This window comes from Neoarius graeffei, chromosome 21 (assembly GCF_027579695.1).
Source record: "Neoarius graeffei isolate fNeoGra1 chromosome 21, fNeoGra1.pri, whole genome shotgun sequence".
NCBI classification, from domain to species: domain Eukaryota; kingdom Metazoa; phylum Chordata; class Actinopteri; order Siluriformes; family Ariidae; genus Neoarius; species Neoarius graeffei.
In genome coordinates this window covers 21176445-21203947 of record NC_083589.1, presented here as the reverse complement: position 1 = coordinate 21203947, position 27503 = coordinate 21176445, and the positions used below count along the sequence as shown (strand labels likewise).

At 47.5% G+C, this 27503-nt stretch overlaps 1 long non-coding RNA gene across 1 annotated transcript; it reads left to right on the top strand.

The window, feature by feature from the left end:
- The first annotated feature begins 22866 nt into the window (after positions 1-22866).
- LOC132870038 (uncharacterized) lies at positions 22867-26776 on the top strand. The gene is made up of 2 exons (XR_009651048.1): positions 22867-23086; positions 23773-26776. It is a non-coding gene; the product is annotated as an uncharacterized LOC132870038 (long non-coding RNA).
- The last annotated feature ends 727 nt before the right edge of the window (positions 26777-27503 follow it).

Below are 27503 nucleotides of genomic sequence, written 5' to 3'. Positions count from 1 at the left end.
GGTCTACACACACGCTGTCCAGTGTGCATGCGGTCTACACACACGCTGTCCAGTGTGCATGCTGTCTACACACACGCTGTCCAGTGTGCATGCTGTCTACACACACGCTGTCCAGTGTGCATGCTGTCTACACACACGCTGTCCAGTGTGCATGCTGTCTACACACACGCTGTCCAGTGTGCATGCTCTCTACACACACGCTGTCCAGTGTGCATGCTCTCTACACACACGCTGTCCAGTGTGCATGCTCTCTACACACACGCTGTCCAGTGTGCATGCTCTCCACACAAACGCTGTCCAGTGTGCATGCTCTCCACACAAACGCTGTCTCTAGTGTGCATGCTCTCCACACAAACGCTGTCCAGTGTGCATGCTCTCCACACACACGCTGTCCAGTGTGCATGCTCTCCACACACACGCTGTCCAGTGTGCATGCTCTCCACACACACGCTGTCCAGTGTGCATGCTCTCCACACACACGCTGTCCAGTGTGCATGCTCTCCACACACACGCTGTCCAGTGTGCATGCTCTCCACACACACGCTGTCCAGTGTGCATGCTCTCCACACAAACGCTGTCCAGTGTGCATGCGGTCTACACAAACGCTGTCCAGTGTGCATGCGGTCTACACACACGCTGTCCAGTGTGCATGCTGTCTACACACACGCTGTCCAGTGTGCATGCTCTCCACACACGCTGTCCAGTGTGCATGCTCTCCACACACACGCTGTCCAGTGTGCATGCTCTCCACACACACGCTGTCCAGTGTGCATGCTCTCCACACACACGCTGTCCAGTGTGCATGCTCTCCACACACACGCTGTCCAGTGTGCATGCTCTCCACACACACGCTGTCCAGTGTGCATGCTCTCCACACACACGCTGTCCAGTGTGCATGCTCTCCACACACACGCTGTCCAGTGTGCATGCTCTCCACACACACGCTGTCCAGTGTGCATGCTCTCCACACACACGCTGTCCAGTGTGCATGCTCTCCACACACACGCTGTCCAGTGTGCATGCTCTCCACACACACGCTGTCCAGTGTGCATGCTCTCCACACACACGCTGTCCAGTGTGCATGCTCTCCACACACACGCTGTCCAGTGTGCATGCTCTCCACACACACGCTGTCCAGTGTGCATGCTCTCCACACACACGCTGTCCAGTGTGCATGCTCTCCACACACACGCTGTCTCTAGTGTGCATGCTCTCCACACAAACGCTGTCCAGTGTGCATGCTCTCCACACACACGCTGTCCAGTGTGCATGCTCTCCACACAAACGCTGTCCAGTGTGCATGCTCTCCACACACACGCTGTCCAGTGTGCATGCTCTCCACACAAACGCTGTCCAGTGTGCATGCTCTCCACACAAACGCTGTCTCTAGTGTGCATGCTCTCCACACAAACGCTGTCCAGTGTGCATGCTCTCCACACACACGCTGTCCAGTGTGCATGCTCTCCACACACACGCCGTCCAGTGTGCATGCTCTCCACACAAACGCCGTCCAGTGTGCATGCTCTCCACACACACGCCGTCCAGTGTGCATGCTCTCCACACACACGCCGTCCAGTGTGCATGCTCTCCACACACACGCCGTCCAGTGTGCATGCTCTCCACACACACGCCGTCCAGTGTGCATGCTCTCCACACACACGCCGTCCAGTGTGCATGCTCTCCACACACACGCCGTCCAGTGTGCATGCTCTCCACACACACGCCGTCCAGTGTGCATGCTCTCCACACACACGCCGTCCAGTGTGCATGCTCTCCACACACACGCCGTCCAGTGTGCATGCTCTCCACACACACGCCGTCCAGTGTGCATGCTCTCCACACACACGCCGTCCAGTGTGCATGCTCTCCACACAAACGCCGTCCAGTGTGCATGCTCTCCACACACACGCCGTCCAGTGTGCATGCTCTCCACACAAACGCCGTCCAGTGTGCATGCTCTCCACACAAACGCCGTCCAGTGTGCATGCTCTCCACACAAACGCCGTCCAGTGTGCATGCTCTCCACACACACGCCGTCCAGTGTGCATGCTCTCCACACACACGCCGTCCAGTGTGCATGCTCTCCACACAAACGCCGTCCAGTGTGCATGCTCTCCACACACACGCCGTCCAGTGTGCATGCTCTCCACACACACGCCGTCCAGTGTGCATGCTCTCCACACACACGCCGTCCAGTGTGCATGCTCTCCACACACACGCCGTCCAGTGTGCATGCTCTCCACACACACGCCGTCCAGTGTGCATGCTCTCCACACACACGCCGTCCAGTGTGCATGCTCTCCACACACACGCCGTCCAGTGTGCATGCTCTCCACACACACGCCGTCCAGTGTGCATGCTCTCCACACACACGCCGTCCAGTGTGCATGCTCTCCACACACACGCCGTCCAGTGTGCATGCTCTCCACACACACGCCGTCCAGTGTGCATGCTCTCCACACACACGCCGTCCAGTGTGCATGCTCTCCACACACACGCCGTCCAGTGTGCATGCTCTCCACACACACGCCGTCCAGTGTGCATGCTCTCCACACACACGCCGTCCAGTGTGCATGCTCTCCACACACACGCCGTCCAGTGTGCATGCTCTCCACACAAACGCCGTCCAGTGTGCATGCTCTCCACACAAACGCCGTCCAGTGTGCATGCTCTCCACACACACGCCGTCCAGTGTGCATGCTCTCCACACACACGCCGTCCAGTGTGCATGCTCTCCACACAAACGCCGTCCAGTGTGCATGCTCTCCACACACACGCCGTCCAGTGTGCATGCTCTCCACACACACGCCGTCCAGTGTGCATGCTCTCCACACAAACGCCGTCCAGTGTGCATGCTCTCCACACAAACGCCGTCCAGTGTGCATGCTCTCCACACACACGCTGTCCAGTGTGCATGCTCTCCACACACACGCTGTCTCTAGTGTGCATGCTCTCCACACACACGCTGTCTCTAGTGTGCATGCTCTCCACACACACGCTGTCCAGTGTGCATGCTCTCCACACACACGCTGTCCAGTGTGCATGCTCTCCACACACACGCTGTCCAGTGTGCATGCTCTCCACACACACGCTGTCCAGTGTGCATGCTCTCCACACACACGCTGTCCAGTGTGCATGCTCTCCACACACACGCTGTCTCTAGTGTGCATGCTCTCCACACACACGCTGTCTCTAGTGTGCATGCTCTCCACACAAACGCTGTCCAGTGTGCATGCTCTCCACACACACGCTGTCCAGTGTGCATGCTCTCCACACACACGCTGTCTCTAGTGTGCATGCTCTCCACACACACGCTGTCCAGTGTGCATGCTCTCCACACACACGCTGTCCAGTGTGCATGCTCTCCACACACACGCTGTCCAGTGTGCATGCTCTCCACACACACGCTGTCTCTAGTGTGCATGCTCTCCACACACACGCTGTCCAGTGTGCATGCTCTCCACACACACGCTGTCCAGTGTGCATGCTCTCCACACACACGCTGTCCAGTGTGCATGCTCTCCACACACACGCTGTCCAGTGTGCATGCTCTCCACACACACGCTGTCTCTAGTGTGCATGCTCTCCACACACACGCTGTCCAGTGTGCATGCTCTCCACACACACGCTGTCCAGTGTGCATGCTCTCCACACACACGCTGTCCAGTGTGCATGCTCTCCACACACACGCTGTCTCTAGTGTGCATGCTCTCCACACACACGCTGTCTCTAGTGTGCATGCTCTCCACACACACGCTGTCCAGTGTGCATGCTCTCCACACACACGCTGTCTCTAGTGTGCATGCTCTCCACACACACGCTGTCCAGTGTGCATGCTCTCCACACACACGCTGTCCAGTGTGCATGCTCTCCACACACACGCTGTCCAGTGTGCATGCTCTCCACACACACGCTGTCCAGTGTGCATGCTCTCCACACACACGCTGTCTCTAGTGTGCATGCTCTCCACACACACGCTGTCCAGTGTGCATGCTCTCCACACACACGCTGTCTCTAGTGTGCATGCTCTCCACACACACGCTGTCTCTAGTGTGCATGCTCTCCACACAAACGCTGTCCAGTGTGCATGCTCTCCACACACACGCTGTCCAGTGTGCATGCTCTCCACACACACGCTGTCTCTAGTGTGCATGCTCTCCACACACACGCTGTCCAGTGTGCATGCTCTCCACACACACGCTGTCCAGTGTGCATGCTCTCCACACACACGCTGTCTCTAGTGTGCATGCTCTCCACACACACGCTGTCTCTAGTGTGCATGCTCTCCACACACACGCTGTCTCTAGTGTGCATGCTCTCCACACACACGCTGTCTCTAGTGTGCATGCTCTCCACACACACGCTGTCCAGTGTGCATGCTCTCCACACACACGCTGTCCAGTGTGCATGCTCTCCACACACACGCCGTCTCTAGTGTGCATGCTCTCCACACACACGCTGTCCAGTGTGCATGCTCTCCACACACACGCCGTCTCTAGTGTGCATGCTCTCCACACACACGCCGTCTCTAGTGTGCATGCTCTCCACACAAACGCTGTCCAGTGTGCATGCTCTCCACACACACGCCGTCCAGTGTGCATGCTCTCCACACACACGCCGTCCAGTGTGCATGCTCTCCACACACACGCCGTCCAGTGTGCATGCTCTCCACACACACGCCGTCCAGTGTGCATGCTCTCCACACACACGCCGTCCAGTGTGCATGCTCTCCACACACACGCCGTCCAGTGTGCATGCTCTCCACACACACGCCGTCCAGTGTGCATGCTCTCCACACACACGCCGTCCAGTGTGCATGCTCTCCACACACACGCCGTCCAGTGTGCATGCTCTCCACACACACGCCGTCCAGTGTGCATGCTCTCCACACACACGCCGTCCAGTGTGCATGCTCTCCACACACACGCCGTCCAGTGTGCATGCTCTCCACACACACGCCGTCCAGTGTGCATGCTCTCCACACAAACGCCGTCCAGTGTGCATGCTCTCCACACAAACGCCGTCCAGTGTGCATGCTCTCCACACACACGCCGTCCAGTGTGCATGCTCTCCACACACACGCCGTCCAGTGTGCATGCTCTCCACACAAACGCCGTCCAGTGTGCATGCTCTCCACACACACGCCGTCCAGTGTGCATGCTCTCCACACACACGCCGTCCAGTGTGCATGCTCTCCACACACACGCCGTCCAGTGTGCATGCTCTCCACACACACGCCGTCCAGTGTGCATGCTCTCCACACACACGCCGTCCAGTGTGCATGCTCTCCACACAAACGCCGTCCAGTGTGCATGCTCTCCACACACACGCCGTCCAGTGTGCATGCTCTCCACACACACGCTGTCTCTAGTGTGCATGCTCTCCACACACACGCTGTCCAGTGTGCATGCTCTCCACACACACGCTGTCCAGTGTGCATGCTCTCCACACACACGCTGTCCAGTGTGCATGCTCTCCACACACACGCTGTCTCTAGTGTGCATGCTCTCCACACACACGCTGTCCAGTGTGCATGCTCTCCACACACACGCTGTCTCTAGTGTGCATGCTCTCCACACACACGCTGTCTCTAGTGTGCATGCTCTCCACACAAACGCTGTCCAGTGTGCATGCTCTCCACACACACGCTGTCCAGTGTGCATGCTCTCCACACACACGCTGTCTCTAGTGTGCATGCTCTCCACACACACGCTGTCCAGTGTGCATGCTCTCCACACACACGCTGTCCAGTGTGCATGCTCTCCACACACACGCTGTCCAGTGTGCATGCTCTCCACACACACGCTGTCTCTAGTGTGCATGCTCTCCACACACACGCTGTCTCTAGTGTGCATGCTCTCCACACACACGCTGTCCAGTGTGCATGCTCTCCACACACACGCTGTCCAGTGTGCATGCTCTCCACACACACGCTGTCCAGTGTGCATGCTCTCCACACACACGCTGTCTCTAGTGTGCATGCTCTCCACACACACGCTGTCTCTAGTGTGCATGCTCTCCACACACACGCTGTCTCTAGTGTGCATGCTCTCCACACACACGCTGTCTCTAGTGTGCATGCTCTCCACACACACGCTGTCTCTAGTGTGCATGCTCTCCACACACACGCTGTCTCTAGTGTGCATGCTCTCCACACACACGCTGTCTCTAGTGTGCATGCTCTCCACACACACGCTGTCTCTAGTGTGCATGCTCTCCACACACACGCTGTCTCTAGTGTGCATGCTCTCCACACACACGCTGTCTCTAGTGTGCATGCTCTCCACACACACGCTGTCCAGTGTGCATGCTCTCCACACACACGCTGTCCAGTGTGCATGCTCTCCACACACACGCTGTCCAGTGTGCATGCTCTCCACACACACGCTGTCCAGTGTGCATGCTCTCCACACACACGCTGTCCAGTGTGCATGCTCTCCACACACACGCTGTCCAGTGTGCATGCTCTCCACACACACGCTGTCCAGTGTGCATGCTCTCCACACACACGCTGTCCAGTGTGCATGCTCTCCACACACACGCTGTCCAGTGTGCATGCTCTCCACACACACGCTGTCCAGTGTGCATGCTCTCCACACACACGCTGTCCAGTGTGCATGCTCTCCACACACACGCTGTCCAGTGTGCATGCTCTCCACACACACGCTGTCCAGTGTGCATGCTCTCCACACACACGCTGTCCAGTGTGCATGCTCTCCACACACACGCTGTCCAGTGTGCATGCTCTCCACACACACGCTGTCCAGTGTGCATGCTCTCCACACACACGCTGTCCAGTGTGCATGCTCTCCACACACACGCTGTCCAGTGTGCATGCTCTCCACACACACGCTGTCCAGTGTGCATGCTCTCCACACACACGCTGTCCAGTGTGCATGCTCTCCACACACACGCTGTCTCTAGTGTGCATGCTCTCCACACACACGCTGTCTCTAGTGTGCATGCTCTCCACACACACGCTGTCCAGTGTGCATGCTCTCCACACACACGCTGTCTCTAGTGTGCATGCTCTCCACACACACGCTGTCCAGTGTGCATGCTCTCCACACACACGCTGTCCAGTGTGCATGCTCTCCACACACACGCTGTCCAGTGTGCATGCTCTCCACACACACGCTGTCTCTAGTGTGCATGCTCTCCACACACACGCTGTCTCTAGTGTGCATGCTCTCCACACACACGCTGTCCAGTGTGCATGCTCTCCACACACACGCTGTCCAGTGTGCATGCTCTCCACACACACGCTGTCTCTAGTGTGCATGCTCTCCACACACACGCTGTCTCTAGTGTGCATGCTCTCCACACACACGCTGTCTCTAGTGTGCATGCTCTCCACACACACGCTGTCTCTAGTGTGCATGCTCTCCACACACACGCTGTCTCTAGTGTGCATGCTCTCCACACACACGCTGTCTCTAGTGTGCATGCTCTCCACACACACGCTGTCTCTAGTGTGCATGCTCTCCACACACACGCTGTCTCTAGTGTGCATGCTCTCCACACACACGCTGTCTCTAGTGTGCATGCTCTCCACACACACGCTGTCTCTAGTGTGCATGCTCTCCACACACACGCTGTCTCTAGTGTGCATGCTCTCCACACACACGCTGTCTCTAGTGTGCATGCTCTCCACACACACGCTGTCCAGTGTGCATGCTCTCCACACACACGCTGTCCAGTGTGCATGCTCTCCACACACACGCTGTCCAGTGTGCATGCTCTCCACACACACGCTGTCCAGTGTGCATGCTCTCCACACACACGCTGTCCAGTGTGCATGCTCTCCACACACACGCTGTCCAGTGTGCATGCTCTCCACACACACGCTGTCCAGTGTGCATGCTCTCCACACACACGCTGTCCAGTGTGCATGCTCTCCACACACACGCTGTCCAGTGTGCATGCTCTCCACACACACGCTGTCCAGTGTGCATGCTCTCCACACACACGCTGTCCAGTGTGCATGCTCTCCACACACACGCTGTCCAGTGTGCATGCTCTCCACACACACGCTGTCCAGTGTGCATGCTCTCCACACACACGCTGTCCAGTGTGCATGCTCTCCACACACACGCTGTCCAGTGTGCATGCTCTCCACACACACGCTGTCCAGTGTGCATGCTCTCCACACACACGCTGTCCAGTGTGCATGCTCTCCACACACACGCTGTCCAGTGTGCATGCTCTCCACACACACGCTGTCTCCAGTGTGCATGCTCTCCACACACACGCTGTCTCCAGTGTGCATGCTCTCCACACAAACGCTGTCTCTAGTGTGCATGCTCTCTACACAAATGCTGTCTAGTGTGTATACTCCATTGTTCACAGACTCGTGTTTCTGCCTCCGTTTTTAACATGTTGCAATGTGCTGATAGGGCACAAACATGTCATGATGAACACACAACTAGAAGATGACCATGCTGTCCGTTAATGTAAATATGATGGCTAAACAATCTGTTAATGTTAGAGTAGCCAGGTGCGCTGCTGCTCATTTAGACATATTAAGGCACAGCAACAGGTCTTAAAAGCTACATTTCCCCCCCATATGTTTTACAGTAACTCAAATATGGGTCAATATATGACAAAGCATTCAGTTGCTGTCCCACCAAAAATCCCTGCAGGACAAGTTTTACTCATGGCATTTTAATTGAATTTAAGTTAGCTTAACCAAGCCAACTTTAGCATGAAGCTAGCGGTCCCATTCATTTTCGCCAGGTCAAGGTGTTTTGGAAAACTTCATAGGAAATTCATCACAGCCCGATTGTTGAGTGACATTAACCAAAGCTAGCAAACGTATATATGATCTGTTAAGGACTTCTTGTAATGTTAACTTACCATCACAGAAATAGCAGCATGGTGAGCTTTTAGATGCCTCTTGAGGTTGGTCGTATTCTTGCCATGTAGTTTATAGCCACAGCGTGTACCTCTGTCTCCCACTACAAGGCATTCTGTTTTATTTTCTGCTGGATTATGTGTAAAGTATGTCCATAAATCATCACGTCTTTTCTGCCCGCCAAGCCCTTGTGCTGGCGTTGCTGCCGCCATGATCCATGAACTGCGTGTGGCTGCCCCGGTGTGCACTGTGCCCGGACATGCCTGGTGGTGGGCGTGACCAAACAAGGACAGGATGCAGGTGCATTGCTGATATTTTCAGCATTTGGCAGACAGATTGCATGCACTGTTGGAGGAAATGCCATGCATTTTGATAGTCCTATAGCCAACCCACTAACATTTTCATCTCGTCAACGAAAACAACAGATACGTCTCGTCATATCTTCATGATCAAAGAGTTATGTTTAGCTTATCACTGTTTTGTTTTAGTCATAAAAAAAGGTGTGTTAACAAAATCATTTCGTCAGCGTCATCGTTAACCAAAACAACACTGCTACAAACCCCCACCACCTGACTTATGCTGGGGAGCCATCTGGCCTGTAGCTGACTCCCCCCTGATGGGAAAGATAATCCATCACTACCATCTGTGCCAGCAGCCTGTGGACCATCTTGAACTTCAAGGACTAAAGCGCTAGATACTGACAAGTGATCAGCATGTTGGCATCCTTCATGCTGTGGAGCCCCTAGAGCAGGGCATGATCCAAGCAGAGTGTGAAAGCAGGTAGTGTCAGAGAGTGAGGACTGCCCACTTGATTGCCAGACACTTTCAATGGTGCTGTACTTGGTCTCTTGCACCGAGATCTTGCAGATTATGTACCACACCATTGTCCCTCCCCTCCACCATCTGGGACAAAATGGCCATCAGCCCTCTATCCAGTGCATCACTCTGCAAAACAGAGGGGAGAAAGAAGTCAGGGGAGTGTAACAGTGCCCCCACACAGTGCAGCCTTTACCTGGGTGAAAACTTGTTGGCATGGCTCTGTCCACAAGACTGGTGCTTGCTTTTTAGTGAGACCACTCAGTGGGCTGGTGATATCCAAATAGTTAGGCACAAACCTACAAAAGTAACCAGCCAGTCACAGGAACTGTCTCACTCCCCTTTTTGGTCTTGGGTCCCTGCAGGTTGTAATGGCTGTGGTCTCCTCAATTTGGGCATGCACTTGCCTGTGATGCAAGTGGAAGCCCAGATGCCATACTTCTACCTACCCAATCACACACTTGTGTTAGCCATGAGCTCCATGCACCTCAACAACTCTCGAACAGCCCTGAGGTGGTTTATGTGCTGTGGCCAATCATTGGTATGTATAATGAGGTTATCTAAATAGGCCACAGAATAGGCGGCGTGCAGGTGGAGGATTTTGTCCATGAGCTGCTAGAACATTGATGAGGCCCACAAATAACCTGAACAGAAGAGTGATGAACTAGTGTAAACTGAATGGGGTGGAAAAGGCTATCTTTTTCTTGAGATAGGGAAGTCAAAGGAATGGCTCGCATTGATGAGTTGCGTGATCAATTAGGCACACCTCCTTTTTATTTGACACTGGATCTAACAAAGGGATATTAGCAGTGGGGTGGAAAAGGCTATGTTTTTCTTGGGATAGGGAAGTCAAAGGAATCTGCCAATATCCCTTTGTTAGATCCAGTGTCAAATAAAAAGCAGCTGCACCTAATTGATCGAGCAACTCGTCAATGCAAGGCACCGGATATGTGTTGAATTTAGACACCATGTTGATCTTTCTATAGTCTACATAGAACTAGACAGACCAGACCCATCAGTCTTGGGGACCAAGACCACCGGGCTGCTCCAGTCACTGGGCGACTCCTCAATTATTCCCATTTCAAGCATTGCCTTGAGTTCATCCTGAACTACAGTTTTCTTGTGTTCAGATAAGCAGTATGGGTGGCTCTGCACCACCACCCCTGGGGCATCTTGATGTGGTTTTCTATGAGGTGAGTGTGACCGGGAGAAGGAGAGAACACATTGGAAAACTCTGTTTGCAAGCTGGCAATCTACACAAGTTGAGATGGCGAGAGGTAGTCTCCACAGGCGACCAGGGTGGATTGAGCAATTACTTTTGTTTTGACCTCTGGCCCTAGCTCCACTCTCTCCAGAACGACCAATGCCACTGGGACCTCCTCATTCCATTGTTTAAGTAGATTGAGTTGGTATATCTGCCACACCCTGCCTCTATCCATTTGCTTCACCTCATAGTCAAAGTCCCCAACTTGCCGTGTGACCTCAAAGGGCCCTTGCCACTTGGTAAGTGATTTAGAGCTCAACATGGGTCTGAGTACTACTGGGGTAACATGAATAATTTATCCCCTGGTGTGAATTCCCTAAGGCATGCACCCCTGATGTTCTTGCACCTGCCACAAATTCTCCTGGGTTAGGTGACTGAATGTGTGGAATTTTGCATGTAGGTCAAGAAGGTTTTACTATTAGAGGTGGTCTAATAGTTTAGTTTCACTAGTAAAAGGTCCTTCCTTCCAATTTTCCTGCATGCCATATAGGACACCACAAGGCTTGCACCCATACAACAATTCAAATGGGGAAAACCCCATGGAGGCTTGTGGGAACTCTTGTATTGTGAATAACAGGGGCTCTAGCCATTCATCCCAATTACAGTGTTCAGCATAAATGAGCACACCCCCTTTGAAAAGTAACATTTTAAACAATATCTCAATGAACACAATTTCCAAAATGTTGAAAAGACAAAGTTTAAGATAAACATGTGTTTAACTTATAACGTGAAAGTAAGGTTAATAATATAAACTTAGATTGCACATTTTTCAGTTTTACTCAAATTAGGGTGGTACAAAAATGAGTACACCCCACAACAAAAACTACTATATCTAGTACTTTGACCTCTTTTAGTGACTGGATGCTGGATGGAGAGTGATGTTCAACTTGTCTCTTCAGAATTCCCCAAAGAAAATAATTTTTTACACCACAAAGGTGAAGACTACAAGATCATCAGCAAAGCTTTACTTATCAGTCAGAATACTGTAGCAAAAGTGGTACAACAATTTAAGAAAGATGGAACTTCAACCATCTCACAGAGACATCCAGGTCATCCATGGAAGTTAACATCTCGACAGGAGCATCTTCTGATGAGAAGGGTTGAAGAAAATTGGCATGCAAGTTCACTGCAGTTATTTAAAGAAGTAGAAAGCCAAACTGGGGTGACTATTTCCCATGACACAATACAGCGTACACTGCAGAGGAATGGCATGCATGCCGTCCACAAAAGAAGCCTATCCTAAAGACCAGGCACAAAAAAGCCCACCTAGAGTTTGCCAGGGCCCATGCTGGCAAAGATGAAGACTACTGGGACTCTATACTCTGGAGTGATGAGACCAAGATAAATGTTTTTGGAACTGATGGCATCAAAACTGTATGGCATCGCAAAGGTGAGGAATACAAAGAAAAATGCATGGTGCCTATAACATGAAAGTCCAGTCAGGAGCAGCAGTAGGCGAGCTGCTTACTTTTCAATCGACCACCACATGCCTCCACAGCTTGCTCAAAGAATGCCCAGAAGGCCTCTGGGTTGTCATGAGGCCTCATCTTCATCAGATTGATGGGGGAAGCCTGCAGCCACAGGGGCTAGGGTGCCTGCTGACATGAACAGGTTCCAGAACATCTGGAGATCTTCCTGCTGGGCCTGCAGCAAGCCTTCAAAGTGCTGCTCACTGCGCAAGGCGACCAGCGCTTGGTGTTGGTTTTGTTCGGTAGCAGCAAGGGCACAGATGAGCTGATTAAAAGGGTGAGGACTCCATGTTGGCGGTTTCCTTCAGTGTCTGAAACCTGGCACCAGTGTGAAAGACCCTGGGTGTAGTGGAACCCTTAAGCATTGAGATAGGTGGGCTTTCATTCACAATCTTTTTAATAAACTTACTGGCTGCTTTTCAGCAGGTTAAAGTCTCTCTCTCTCTCTCTCTCTCTCTCTCTCTCTCACACACACACACACACACAGACACTCAAACTTGGGACAACTAAATTGAACTCCCATGATTTACAGTTGTAGCCCAATGGGAATTTTTGTTACAAGTTCATATTTATTTTCTTATGAAAATGCTAATTTCATACCTTTTGTACTGTGGTAATCACTTAGAAATAGGGTTGTTTAAATGTACTTACAGTGGTGCTTGAAAGTTTGTGAACCCTTTAGGAATTTTCTACATTTCTGCATAAATATGACCTAAAATATCATCAGATTTTTCACACAAGTCCTAAAAGTAGATAAAGAGAACGGAGTTAAACAAATGAGACAAAAATATTATACTTGGTCATTTATTTATTGAGGGAAATGATCCGATATTACATATCTGTGAGTGGCAAAAGTATGTGAACCTCTAGGATTACCAGTTAATTTGAAAGTGAAATTAGAGTCAGGTATTTTCAAATCAATGGGATGACAATCAGGTGTGAGCGAGCACCCTGTTTTATTGAAACAACAGGGATCTATCAAAGTCTGATCTTCACAACACATGTTTGTGGAAGTGTATCATGGCATGAACAAAGGAGATTTCTGACAACCTCAGAAAAAGTGTTGTTGATGCTCATCAGACTGGAAAAGGTTACAAAACCATCTCTAAAGAGTTTGGACTCCACCAATCCACAGTCAGACAGATTATGTACAAATGGAGGAAATTCAAGACCATTGTTACCTTCCACAGGAGTGGTCAACCAACAAAGATCACTCCAAGAGCAAGGCATGTAATAGTCAACAAGGTCACAAAGGACCCCAGGGTAACTTCTAAGCAACTGAAGACCTCTTTCACAGTGGCTAATGTTAATGTTCATGAGTCCACCATCAGGAGAACACTGAACAACAATGGTGTGCATGGCAGGGTTGCAAGGAGAAAGCCACAACTCTCCAAAAAGAACATTGCTGCTCATCTGCAGTTTGCTAAAGATCACATGGACAAGCCAGCAGGCTATTGGAAAAATGTTTTGTGCATGCATGAGACCAAAACAGAAATTTTTGGTTTAAATGGGAAGTGTTATGTTTGAAGAAAGGAAAACACTGCATTCCAGCATAAAAACCTTATCCCATCTGTGAAACATGGTGGTGGTTGTATCATGGTTTGGGCCTGTTTTGCTGCATCTGGGCCAGGACGGCTTGCCGTCACTGATGGAACAATGAATTCTGAATTATACCAGCAAATTCAAAAGGAAAATATTAGGACATCTGTCCATGAACTGAATCTCAAGAGAAGGTGGGTCATGCAGCAAGACAACGACCCTAAGCACACAAGTCATTCTACCAAAGTATGGTTAAAGAATAATAAAATTAATGTTTTGGAATGGCCAAGTCAAAGTCCTGACCTTCATCCAATCAAAATATTGTGGAAATACCTGAAGTGAGCAGTTCATGTGAGGAAACCCACCAACATCCCAGAATTTATTTGTCCTATTGTTTGGGGATAAAGCATTGGCAGTGGGAGGGGTATTCAATGAGAAGAGTAGAAAATTCCATTCCATTCATTGAGAAAGGTGAATACCCCTCCCACTGCCAACTTTTAATCCCATCAGGTCAAGTGATCAAAACGGTTCATCACAATGGGTAAGATAATATTTTTTCACACATTCCAACACAGTTCAAAAACTGCTTTTTTACGTCTTCATTTCTCTAGTATTTGACTTTATTTTGGTATTTGACTCTATTCAGTGTGTCTTGAAAGTAACTCTTGTACCATTTTACTCAGCTCAGAGCCACAACCAAGTCTGTTACTCTGTTACACAATTACTCTCTAATTTTGTTCCAACTCCAAATTTTACTCTCTAAACTCAAAGTAGAACAAAATTAACTATTTTTCAGGAAAATACTTTTAACTCTGGAAAAACTGCTCAGTTATTTTTCTTGTGCATGCACTACACCCCACACAACCACCAATATGCTCATAAAATTAGAAGAAATATTTACACTTACTCGAGTTGATCTTCTGTTGGATTGAGTCAAATTAAAAAAAAAAGGCACCACTCATCTTCACAGTTGCAGTTCTCAATATTGAATTGAATCTCTGTCCTGAATCATAAATTGAATCACTGTCCTGAATCATCTGAAGCGATAAAATCCATGTGCCATCTGCAACAAGTTTCATCTCCATACATGTAGCCTAAACTATGGCTGACATATTTTATCCTGTTTACAGTGGGTGTTCCCACCGCGAAAGAGAAACTAATCAAAACCAAAAAGAGTGAAAGTTATCATGCCATTACTATTTGAATAGTCTTTTATGAATGTGTAAGTGGGCGCTCAGCAGTCTGACTCTGGTGTGACTGAGTAAGGTGACAAGTTGTGTGTTTCATCTCTCATCTCATCTCATTATCTGTAGCCGCTTTATCCTGTTCTACAGGGTCAATTTAGGTAATTTAAAAATATATAATTATTTGGTAGTGGGCAAATCCAGTCACTGGGGGTGCATAAGCACACTCTTGGTGCCGGTCTGAAGGCCGGAAAAATTGGAGAGGGTTGCGTCAGGAAGGGCATCCGGCATAAAACTGTGCCAAATCTAACATGTGGATTGAAAAGAGAAATACCACACCAGATCGGTCGGGGCCCGGGTTAACAACGACCGCCCTGGTACTGTTGGTCAACAGGGTGCCGGTGGAAAGTATGCTACTGTTGCGCCAAAACGGAGAAGGAGAAAGAGAGGGGGGAGGCGTGTTAGGAGAGAGCATGAAAGATGGAAGGGAAGGAGCTTAGAATTGAAGGTAGGAACACTGAATTTGGGAACACTGGCAGAGTGAGAGAGTGTTAGCAGGTCTGATGGAAAGAAGGAAGTTGGACATTTTGTGTGTGCAGGAGATGAGGTGGAAAGGAAGCAAGGCCAAGAACATTGGAGGTGGATGCAGGTTGTTTTATTATGGAGTTGATGGAAAGAGAAATGGTGTTGGTATTGTTTTGAGGGTAGAGTTGGTCAACAGTGTGATTGATGTGAAGAAGGTGTCACATAGAGTGATAGGCATGAAGTTGGAGAGTCAAGGAGTGGTAATCAATGTTGTGTGAGCGTATGCACCACAGGTTGGATGTGAGATTGAAGAGAAAGAGTCTTTCTGGGAAAAGATGGATGAAGTGGTAGAAAGTATACCGAGGGAGGAGCATGTGCTGATAGGAGCAGATTTCAATGGACATGTTGGTGAGGGAAACGGAGGAGATGAGGACATGATGGGCAGATATGGTGTAAGAGAAATAAATGTGGAAGGGCAAATGGTGGTTGATTTTTCAAAGAAGATGAATTTGGCAATGGTCAATACATACTTCAAGAAGAAAGAGCCACACAGGGTGGAGTTTAAGACTGGAGGAAGATCTACACAGGTGGACTACATACTGTGCAGAAGGGGTAACCTGAAGCAGATTGGAGACTGTAAAGCGATGGCAGGGGAGAGTGTAGCTAGTCAACATTGAGGGGTCATGTGCAGGATGAGCTTGAAAGTGACAGAGGAAGTGTGAAATAGTGGAGCCGAAGATTAAGTGGTGGAAACTAAAAGAGGTTGAACATCAGAAGGAGTTTAGGGAAGAAATGAGATGAGCATTGAGTAGTAATGGAAGTCTGCCTGAAGTTTGGGATATTACTGCTATACTAGTAAGAGAGGCAGCAAGGAAGGTGGTCATCGGGAAGGAGGAAGGAAGACAAGGAGACATAGTGGTAGAACAAAGAAGTGCAGGAAATTATAAAAGAGAAGAGGCTAGCAAAGAAGAATTGGGACTATGAGAGAGATGAGGAAAGCAGGCGGTTATACAGAGAGATGAGACAGAAGGCAAAAAGAGCGGTAGCGAAGGCGAAATCAGATGCATACCAGGAGTTGTACAAAAGAATGGAGACTAAAGAAGGAGAGAAAGACCTATAGGGACTAGGTAGGCAGAGAAACAGGGAAATGAGGGATGTACAGCAGGTTAGAGTGATGAAAAATGTAAATGGAAATGTGCTGACAAACAATGAGTGTGTATTAAGAAGGTGGAAAGAGTACTTTGAGGATTTATTAAATGAGGAGAATCCAAGAGAGAAAAGGTCAGATTCGTTGGACACAGCAAATCAGGAAGCAGAGTTGGTTTATAAGGATGAGGTGAGGGCAGCCATGAAAAGAATGAAGACTGGGAAAGCAGTCGGACCAGATGTCATCCTGATTGAGGCTTGGAGATGTTTGGGTGAGGCGGCTGTGGAGTTCCTAACAAGATTGTTTAATAAGATCCTAGAGAATGAGAAAATGCCAAATGAGTGGAGAAAGAGTGTTCTAGTCCCAATATACAAGAATAAGGGAGAAGTACAGAGCTGTAGTAATTACAGAGGGATAAAATTGATGAGCCACACCATGAAGTTATGGGAAAGGGTATTGGAGGCGTGATTGAGAAGAGAGGTAGCAATCTGTGAACAGCAGTACGGGTTTATGCCAAGGAAGAGCATGTCAAATGCAATTTTTGCTTTAAGAATATTAATGGAGAAGTACAGGGAAGGCCAGAGAAAGCTACATTGTGTGTTTGTAGACCTGGAGAAGGCATACAATAAAGTGCCAAGATATGAGTTATGGTATTGTATGAAAAAGTGTGGCGTGAATGAGAAGTATATAAGAGTGGTGCAAGACATGTATGAGAACAGTGAAACAGCAGTGAGGTGTGCAGTTGGAATGACTGAATGGTTCAAGGTGAAGGTGGGACTTCATCAAGTATCTGCTTTGAGTCCTTTCTTCTTTGCCATAGTGATGGATAGCTTGACGGATGAAGTGAGGCAAAAGTCACCATGGAACATGATGTTTGCGGATGATATTGTGATATGTGGTAAAAGTAGAAAGGAGGTTGAGTTGGGTTTGGAGAGATGGAGGTATGCATTGGAACGAAGAAGAATGAAGGTGAGCAGTAGCAAAACAGAATACATGTGCATCAATGAGAATGGGGATGAGAGAGTGTAGTGAAGATGTAAGGAGTAGACGTAAAGAAAGTTTGTGAATTCAAGTACCTGGGTTCAACTATGCAAGAAAATGGAGGCTGTGATAGTGAGGTGATAGTGTGCAGGCAGGGTGGAGCAGTTGGAGAAGGATTTCAGGAGTCATTTGTGATTGGAAAGTCCCAGCAAAAGTGAAAGCTAAGATGTATAAGACAGTAGTGAGATCAGCTATGATGTATGGATTGGAGACAATACCCTAAATGAAGAGACAGGAGGCAAAGTTGGAGATGGTGGAGTTGAGGATGTTAAGGTTTGCGATGGGAGTGACAAGGTTGAACAGGATAAGGAATGAGCACATCAAAGGGACAGCACATGTGGAGAGCTTGGGAATTAAGCTAAGAGAGATGAGACTGAAATGGTATGGGCACATCCTGAGAAGAGATGCAGAGCATGTTGGAAGAAGAATTGTTGAGGATGGAGCTGCCAGGCACATGAAAACGAGGAAGGCCAAAGAGGAGATACATGGATATGGTGAGAGAGAGAGAGGTCATGAAAGTGGCAGGTGTGGTAGAGAAGGATGCAGAAGACAGGGAGCAATGGAGACAAAAGATCTGCTGTGGTGACCCCTAAAAGGGAGCAGCCAAAAGAAGATTATTTGGTAGTGGGCACATAGGAAAGTGTAAAGTTTGTCAATATGTTTATCATGCTTGTATGATAAAAACCCGCAAAAGATATTTATCTAAATACATGACCTACTCATTCTAAACATGCTGAGCTTTGCTGGTGAAGCTCTTGAACCCAGAGAGTTAAGGAAAATTGGGAGGAGAGACCTTCTAATAGTAAAAACAAAATTCCATACATTCTTGACTTCACACCATTTGATACATTAAGACCAAAAGTAGCACTCCAATCCACCTCAGTCCCCTGTGGACGCCACCTCTTGTTGTCCGAACTAGTGCAGATTGCCAAGTTGCAGGCAGAATGTTCTGATGTGTTCTTGCACCTCCCTGGTTGTACACGTCTCACAGAACACAAACTCGAGACCTCCCCCCCCCCCAGGTGGTGGTATGCAGCTGCCCCTACTGCTTACCAATGCACAAGAAAACTATAGGTAGGGATGAACTTAAGTCTATGCTTGACATGGGAATAATCAAGAAATCACACAGTGATTGGAGCAACCTGGTGGTTTTGGTCCCCAAAAATGACGGAATGGTCCAGTTCTGTGTCATCTTTAAAAAAGCCAATGTGGTGTCTAAATTCAATGCCTAATCAAAGCCTTGCACTGACAAACTGCTCAATCAGTTAGGTGTGGCTTGCTTTTATTCAACACTGGATCTGATGAAGGGATATTGGCAGAGCCCCTGGATGCCATTATCCTGTGAGGAAAATGGCCTTTTCCACCCTGTTCAGTTTACACCATTTCATCACCCTTTCATTTGGGTTATTTGGGGCCCTTGTAATGTTCTACTGGGTAATGGACAGAATCCTCTGCCTGCATACCACCTATGCTTTGGCCTATCTTGATGATATCATATACTTTTATAGTAATGATTGGCAGTGGCACATGCAACATGTGAGGGCTGTTCTTAAGTCATGGAGACACACAAGGCTCATGGCAAACCAAAATAATTGTGCAACTGGTCAGGTGAAAGTGTGGTATCTGGGTCATGTCACTTGAGTCATGGGCAAATGCATTCCCAAATTGACAAGACTGCAGTGATTGTGACCAGCCAAAGACCCAAGACCAAAAAGGAGGTGAGAAGGTTCCTGGGGCTGGCTATTATCACAGGTTCATGACCAACTATTCAGATGTCACCAGCCTGCTGACTGATCTCACTAAAAAGAGAGCACCAGTTCTGGACAGAGCTGTGCCAACAGACTTTGACTCAGGTAAAAGTTGCACTGTGTGGAAGGCCACTGTTACACTCCCTTTAGTTTTTTCTCCCTTTCATTTGGCAGACAGAACAACAGACATTGCCTGAGATGGGCAGTAGGGGTATGTTGGGGCAAGGGCATGGTCAAACATCTGTTTGTGAATGGAGAGAGGCGCCAAGGGAGGCAAGTGGCAAAAGCGATCACACCTGAATTTGTGTAACACTGATGAGTGTGTGTTTTCTTTCTTCCAGTGACAACTGAGGGCTGAAAAGGCAGAGAGAGTCAGAGAGAAAGAAAAACAGAGCTCTGTGTGCGCATGTGCAAAAATTCAGTTTGTTTATGCTGAAGTGCGTCTTGGAGCAATATCTGAAAATAAAGAAGAAAGAATTCTGAAAAGCAGAAATAAAAATTGCAGCAAAGATGGCTATAGCAAATCTTAATGTTTGGGCAATGAGGAATAGGGAGACAAGCATCAAAGTGCAGGTGGGTTTTCATTTTCTGCATTTAATTTCACTTTTTAGTGATCCTGCTGCTCTCACACTACCCTTGGTAACTCCTCTCTCTCTCTCTCTCTCTCTCTCTCTGGTGTCGTGGAAAAATGACAAACACCAACACCAGTCTCATCATTTTGCAAGAGAAAGAAGTTTTATTGCAGAAACAGACAAGTGATGAGGGTTTGCCACACCCCTCACACAGTCCCTTTGTTCTCAAATCTATGTATACTCTCATCTCATTATCTCTAGCCGCTTTATCCTGTTCTACAGGGTCACAGGCAAGCTGGAGCCTATCCCAGCTAACTACGGGCGAAAGGCGGGGTACACCCTGGACAAGTTGCCAAGTCATCACAGGGCATGTATACTTTTTACTAGATTAAAAAAAAAAAAGACACATTACATCTATTGCATTCCATGCCCTGATCACACGCCGGGAGCGTGATCAGGTCTCAAGATGATTAGATTTCATCTAAATTGCTGGCTCGTATGCACATCTGCTATGTACATCTGCTACACACGGAAAGAACATAAGATGAAAAATGTTTCAGTGCAGAATGTTCTGTTATTTGTCCTTGAAGATGCAACGCTCAGAGAAAAGGAAAATAAAACAGTATGACACTAAAATTTAGTTTACATGGTCTTTCCCATGTGTCAACTTAGCATAATATGGAAACATGTATTTGGGGAGACAAGGTCAACTGTCTTAGCTTGCCCAGACCCCATCTTTAATACTACACCCTTCTTTCTGTCACACAGCCTTTTCCTCTGCTGTGGCCTGCTGCTGGAGGTCAGAAACCTGTAAGGGAGGTGTAGAAAGGTTAGTTGAAAGCATTAATGGAGTTGGGGTCCTTGTGGCTGCCCGTTTTGCCACTGCGTCAGCTTGTGCATTACCTAGAGAGACTGAATCGGATTTGTTAGTATGTGCACCACACTTGCATGTAGCAAGAGCAGATGGGAGTAGGACAGCATCCAACAGGTCAGAAACAAGCTTGTGGTGGGCTATTTGTGTGCCTGAGCTGGTCAAGAAATTATGTTTCCAGATTGTGCCAAAGTCATGTACTACACCAAAGGCATATCTGCTGTCTGTGTAGATAGTGGCTGATTTACCTGTTGCATGTTTACATGCTTCTGTCAAGGCATATAGCTCTACTGCTTGAGCTGACAAGTGACTAGGTAATGCTCCTGCTGTGATTAATTCTTTGTCTGAAACTACAGCATAGCCCACTTGATTTTTACCTGCTTCTGGGTGTTGTGATGCTGACCCATCCACATACAGAATCATGTCTGGATTCATGAGTGGTTCATCCTTGAGGTCCAACCTAGGGGAACATAATTGGTTAGTAAGTGCCATGCAGTCATGTGGTTCACTGTCCTCCTCTGTAGTCAAGTCAACTTTATTGTCAAATATGCTATACATGCTCGGCATACAGCACAGATGAAATATCAGTCCTCTCTGACCCATGGTGCAAACAGGCAATGCAATAAATAAAAATAGAATAATTGAAAAAAAAAACCAATATAAACAGTATAAACACTCTAGATAGGAACTAGACAGACTAAATACTCAAACAATATAAACAGAATAAATAAACAGTATAAACACTAGATAAGAACAAGACAGACTAAACACTCAAACAGACAATATAAACAGTATAAACACTCTAGATATTAACTAGACTAAACACACACACACACACACACACACACACACACACACACACACACACAAATTGGTACAAATAACCAAACAGTCAAGGGCACTTGAGGTATAGCAGGTAAACATGAAACATGAGATAAGCAGAATAAACAAACTAGCAGCTGGAAGCGGCATCTTTTTCGGATGCCTCCTGGACGCCTCCCTGGGGAGGTGTTCCAGGCATGTCCCCCCGGGAGGAGGCCCCGGGGAAGACCCAGGACACGCTGGAGGGACTATGTCTCCCGGCTGGCCTGGGAACGCCTCGGTGTTCTTCCCGAGGAGCTGGCCGAGGTGTCTGGGGAAAGGGAAGTTTGGGCTTCCCTGCTTAGACTGCTGCCTCCGCGACCCGGTCCCGGATAAAGCGGAAGAAGACGAGACGAGACGAGCAGCTGGAAGCAAAGTAGCGGGGTTAAGGACAGTATAACATTTTACTGTTATGTTCAGCATGTCAAGCAGGACCGTGTTATATCTTAACCACCATTGTGTTGACAAATATGAAGTTTTCTGTTCTACCAGAAGCATGGAGACTGCATGTGGGACCAAAAGGGTCAATTTAGAGTACCCTACCAGATCTTGGGAGGCCGCTATGGCCTTTTCAGCTGCTGCTACAGCTCTGAGGCAGAGGGGAAGACCTGCTGCCATGGGGTCCAATTTCCCAGAAAAGTAGGCTACTGGCCCAAGTCTGTCTCCATGTTTCCACAAAAGAACAGAGGTCATACAGCCATTCTTTTCATCAACAGTCTGAAAAAAAGGTTTGAGTGGGTCTGGCAGACCTAATGTTGGGGTGGTTTACAATGCTAGTTTCAAATCCTGGAAGGCCTTTTCTGCTTCTGTGGTCCATGTCACGGGTGTGCCAGCAGCTGCATTGGTAGTGTAAACTGTGTTTCTAATGGATGCTTCCAACAATGAGTAGTTAGGAATAAATTTTCTACAATAAGAGCACATACCCAAAAATGAAAGTATCTGTTTTCTCATTACAGGTTTGGGGATTTTCTGGATTGCTGAGACTCCATCCGTGGACAGTTTCTTACCCTCAGCTGAGATGTCATGGCCTAAGGAGTGAACTTCTTGTTTAACAAACTGCAATTTGGACAAACTTGCTTTATGACCTTCCTTGGCTAGGTGTTGAAGCAGTGCTATGGTGTCGTTCTCACATTGGTCTCTAGATGGCACATAAACCATCAAATCATCAACATATTGGAGTAGGGCGGCGCCTGGAGTGAGTACAAATGAGTCCAGGCTCTGTTTAAGCATTTGGTTATAAATGGTGGGTGACTCTCAATAACCTTGGCACAAATGTCTGAAGGGGTAAGGCTTGCCATCAAATATAAATGCAAACAAGTATTGACTGTCTTTGTGTACTGGAATGCTGAAGAATGCGTTCACTAGATCCACTACTGAAAACCATCTACTATCAGGTGGCACTAGACCTAGAATAGTGTAAGGGTTTGGAACATGTGGTACATGCTGTCTGAGAGCTGTGTTCACTGCTTGTAAGTATTTTACAAAATGCCACTCATCAGGTTGGGGAGGTTTTCTGACTTTGCAGGAAATATAGGAGTGCGCACTGGTGAGTCCGGGCAAGGGACACTTACTCCTGCCTGCAACAGAGACTCAAAGGCAGGCCACACAGCTTTAGTGGGTACTGTGTCTGTCTAGGTCTAAAATCTGACTTGGGTGTTATCACAACTGGTTCAGCATGTTTCATTAAACCCACATCATGCTATGCACTTCCTGGTTTCCAAGTTGTTTGCAACTAGTCTTTTTTCCAAGAGTGTTGGCATTAATCACTAATCTTTATTTTTTCTACAAATAATTTTCCAGTATCCTCTTCATTTTTTATTGTACTTTCACTTTCCTTTTTATACTTTCCACTTTTGCTTTTCTTTTTTTCTCTTTTTTCAGAAGAACACCAAGAACGGAAAGCATAGAGCCAAAGCTACTGCTGAGGCTCACCAACAGGAGCACCACTCCTCTCCACTTCACATGTCAAACAGGTTTGCTCTCCTTAGTGATGCACCCACTGAGAAACCTGAAAGAGGTCTGGTCTTAGGGGACTCTATCATAAGGCACGTGAAATTAGCTCAGCCTTTAGGGGCACCAGCAGCTTTAGTCAGGTGTATACCAGGAGCCAGGGCACCAGACATACAGTAGCAGGTAATCTTAGGGTCCTAGGCAAGCACAGATTCTCAAAAATAGTTATCCATGCAGGAGCGAATTATATACGCCTTCATCAGTCTGAGGTTACTAAGAGTAACTTTGTAGAGGTGTTTAAATTGGTGAAGGCGATGTCTGATGCTGTAGTATGCTCTGGCCCCATCCCAATGCGGCATGGCGATGTAGCTTACAGCAGGTTATGGTCACTAAACTGCTGGTTGTCCAGATGGTGCTCTGAAAACAGTATGGGCTTTATAGATAATTGGGCTAATTTTGAGGGCACTGCTGGCCTGTTAGGGTGGGATGGTATCCATCCCACTTGGGAAGGTGCTATTCTCATTTCTTGCAGCATAGGTCATAGTCTCAGAACAGGCCTAGTTAATTTCTGACAATCCAGAGCCAAGGCCAGGGAGCAGACAAACAGGCTAAACTGACTGTCTGCTAGCTGCACAGAGTCGTCACTCAGGGTCCACTACATCGAGACTGTGTCTGTTCCCCGAGCTCAACAAAAAAATAGAAATACTCAGAGTTTGTTCCAGTAACCTAATCAATATAAAATTAGATCATACTGACTGTACAGCCACTGGCAGCACCTTTGATCTAAAGGTGGGGCTATTAAATATTAGATCTCTTACATCTAAAGTGTTCATGGTTAATGAACTCATTACTGATCAGGAGTTTAATGTACTGTGTTTAACAGAAACATGGATTAAACCAAATGAATATATGGCATTAAATGAAGCTAGTCCTCCTGGATACTGTTACATACACCAGCCTCGTCTAACTGGCAGAGGAGGAGGCATCGCGGTTATTTATAATGATTATCTAGGTGTAACACACAAACCTGGCTATAAATTTAATACATTTGAAATTCTTCATACTAATATAAATGTATGTAGCCTCAAAAAATAAGTCTACCCAGTTAATTCTATTACCTATTATTTCCCGGCCCCTGGGGCCATATTCTGAGTTTCTTTCTGAATTTGCAGATTTTCTCTCAGACCTGGTTATTTCCTTAGACAAAGTTGTTTAGTTGTCGGAGATTTTAATATTCACTTTGATAACCTGGAAGACCCTTTGAAAACAGCGTTTGTGTCCATTTTAAATTCAGAAGGGGTTAATCACAATGTCATAGGACCGACCCATAATGGTGGTCACACCCTCGATCTAATACTAACATTTGGGTTAAACGTAGAAAATATAGTCACACTTCCACAGTCTGAAGTTCTCAGATCATTATCTCATCTCATTCAAAATATGTCTGAGTAATAATATATGCACCTCACCATGCTACTGTATTAAACGTACATCCACATCAACTACTGCACAGAGCTTTATAAATGATCTCCCAGAGTTATCAACTTTGACTGGGTCATAATCAGCCCCTGCAAAACTTGATCAGGCAACTGAATGCTTAGAGTCAACATTCCACTATACTTTAGATAATGTAGCTCCTTGTAAAAGGAAAATGATCAGAGAGAAAAAAATTAGCACCCTGGTATAATGCTGACACTCGCACTTTAAAACAGACCACTCGAAAACTGGAACGTAAATGGCGTCAAACAAAATTGGTAGTGTTCAAATTAGCATGGAAGGAGAGCTTCCTGATGTATAGAAAATCTCTTAGTGCTGCGAGATCAACATATCTCTCCTCCCTAATAGAAAATAACAAAAAATAATCCTAGATTCTTACTTAATACTGTAGCAAAATTAACCAGGAATAAGTCCACTATAGACACATGCACACCTGTAGTATGTAGTAGCAATGACTTCATGAATTTTTTTTTAATGAGAAAATTGAGAATATCCGACAAAAAATTCAAACTACTAATTTAAGGTCAGACAATGTAAGTGACCCTGTAGTTAACAATATAACCATCAGATGAGCAGTTAGAATGTTTTACTCCCCACGCCTACTTAGATCAAAAGGTGCAGGCTATCTGCTGGTACCTCATATAGTGAAGGCTACATCAGGGGGCAGAGCCTTTTCTTACAAAGCCCCACAGTTATGGAACAGCCTTCCAAGTAGTGTTTGGGAATCAGACACAGTCTCAGCATTTAAGTCTAGGCTGAAGACATACTGTAACTGTTTAGTCAAGCCTTTTGTTAATGGTGTTTATGAGGTAAAAGGTGTAGATCTGGAGGGTCCTCAGACATAGTGTGTTTTGGTAAACTGGGATATATGGATGCTGTCAGTCCCACACTTGCTTACTCACTCGAGTTTGTTGATGGTGTAGTGCCTGGCTGCTTTATGTCCTGGGGCTCCCTCATGCCTGTGTTAGCTTCTGGCTTTTCCCTTTTAGTTATACTGTCATAGTTAGTTTTGCCAGAGTCCCTGCTTGTACTCAGTGCAATATGTATACTGTACCTACTTATTCAGGTGACATTGGACATACCCAACAGCCTGTGTTTTCTCTCTCTCCCCCTCCCCCCCCAATCTGTCTCTCTGAGTTACATGTCAATCCTGGGATCAAGGTGCTGACCTCTTCTGCTCCTCGGACCTGTCTGATCCATCCTGATGCCCCATGTTTGGTTGGAGTCTCATTATATCGCTCCTGTGGAGGACGGCCCCATATGGACAGTTGAAAGTCACACTTGGAAGTTCTGGACACTTACAGTAATGCTTTTGTGCCTGAGGACTACAGTTGACTTGCTAACTTTAGGACTGCGGTTGTCATGAACAGTTTTGCACTCAAGTTTCCGTTAATGAAGAGTTATAACATCAATGAAACTGACTTCATGTTAAAACTGTTATAGTCGTGTTGTCTGTTGTTATCCAGGTGAGGATGGGTTCCCTTTTGGGTCTGGTTCCTCTCAAGGTTTATTCCTCGTGTCATCTAGGGGAGTTTTTCCTTGCCACCATCACCACGGGCTTGCTCACTGTGGATAGATTAGGGATACAATTGGCTCATGTCTTAGGTCATTCAGATTCTGTAAAGCTGCTTTGGGACAATGTCTATTGTTAAAAGCACTATACAAACAAACTTGACTTGTTTAGCTGTGGCCCAGAGCTCTGGTGGAACCTCTACCAGCCTAGGATGGACTTGGGATGGGGAGACAGCTCATGAAACGCTTGCAAAAGCCCCCACCAAGTGTGTGGAGAGCTCTACACTGTGCTGTACATGTACTAGCATAGAGAGAGATTGTTTAAAGACATCCTTTTCTGGATTATAAAATACAGAAGGCTCCATTGTACTAACCCAATCAGAGGCTCTCTTTCTCACAGACCCTCGAAGCCAACATCCCACCTCCTTCCATGGGACTGCCTTTGGTTTGGCTAAAGAAATGTGGGGTGTGGATGATGGGACATCAAACAGCTTCTTTTGGCAGCACCTAGGGAATTTGGTTGTGCCCTTCAGTTGAATCCAGGCACAAATGTCTGTGCAGTGCTGTAATTCAACAGAACACGCACAATATTCTTTTGACCAGTATAAATCTCTAAGGCGAATACATTCTCACTCATATGTGTCTTTAAGCCA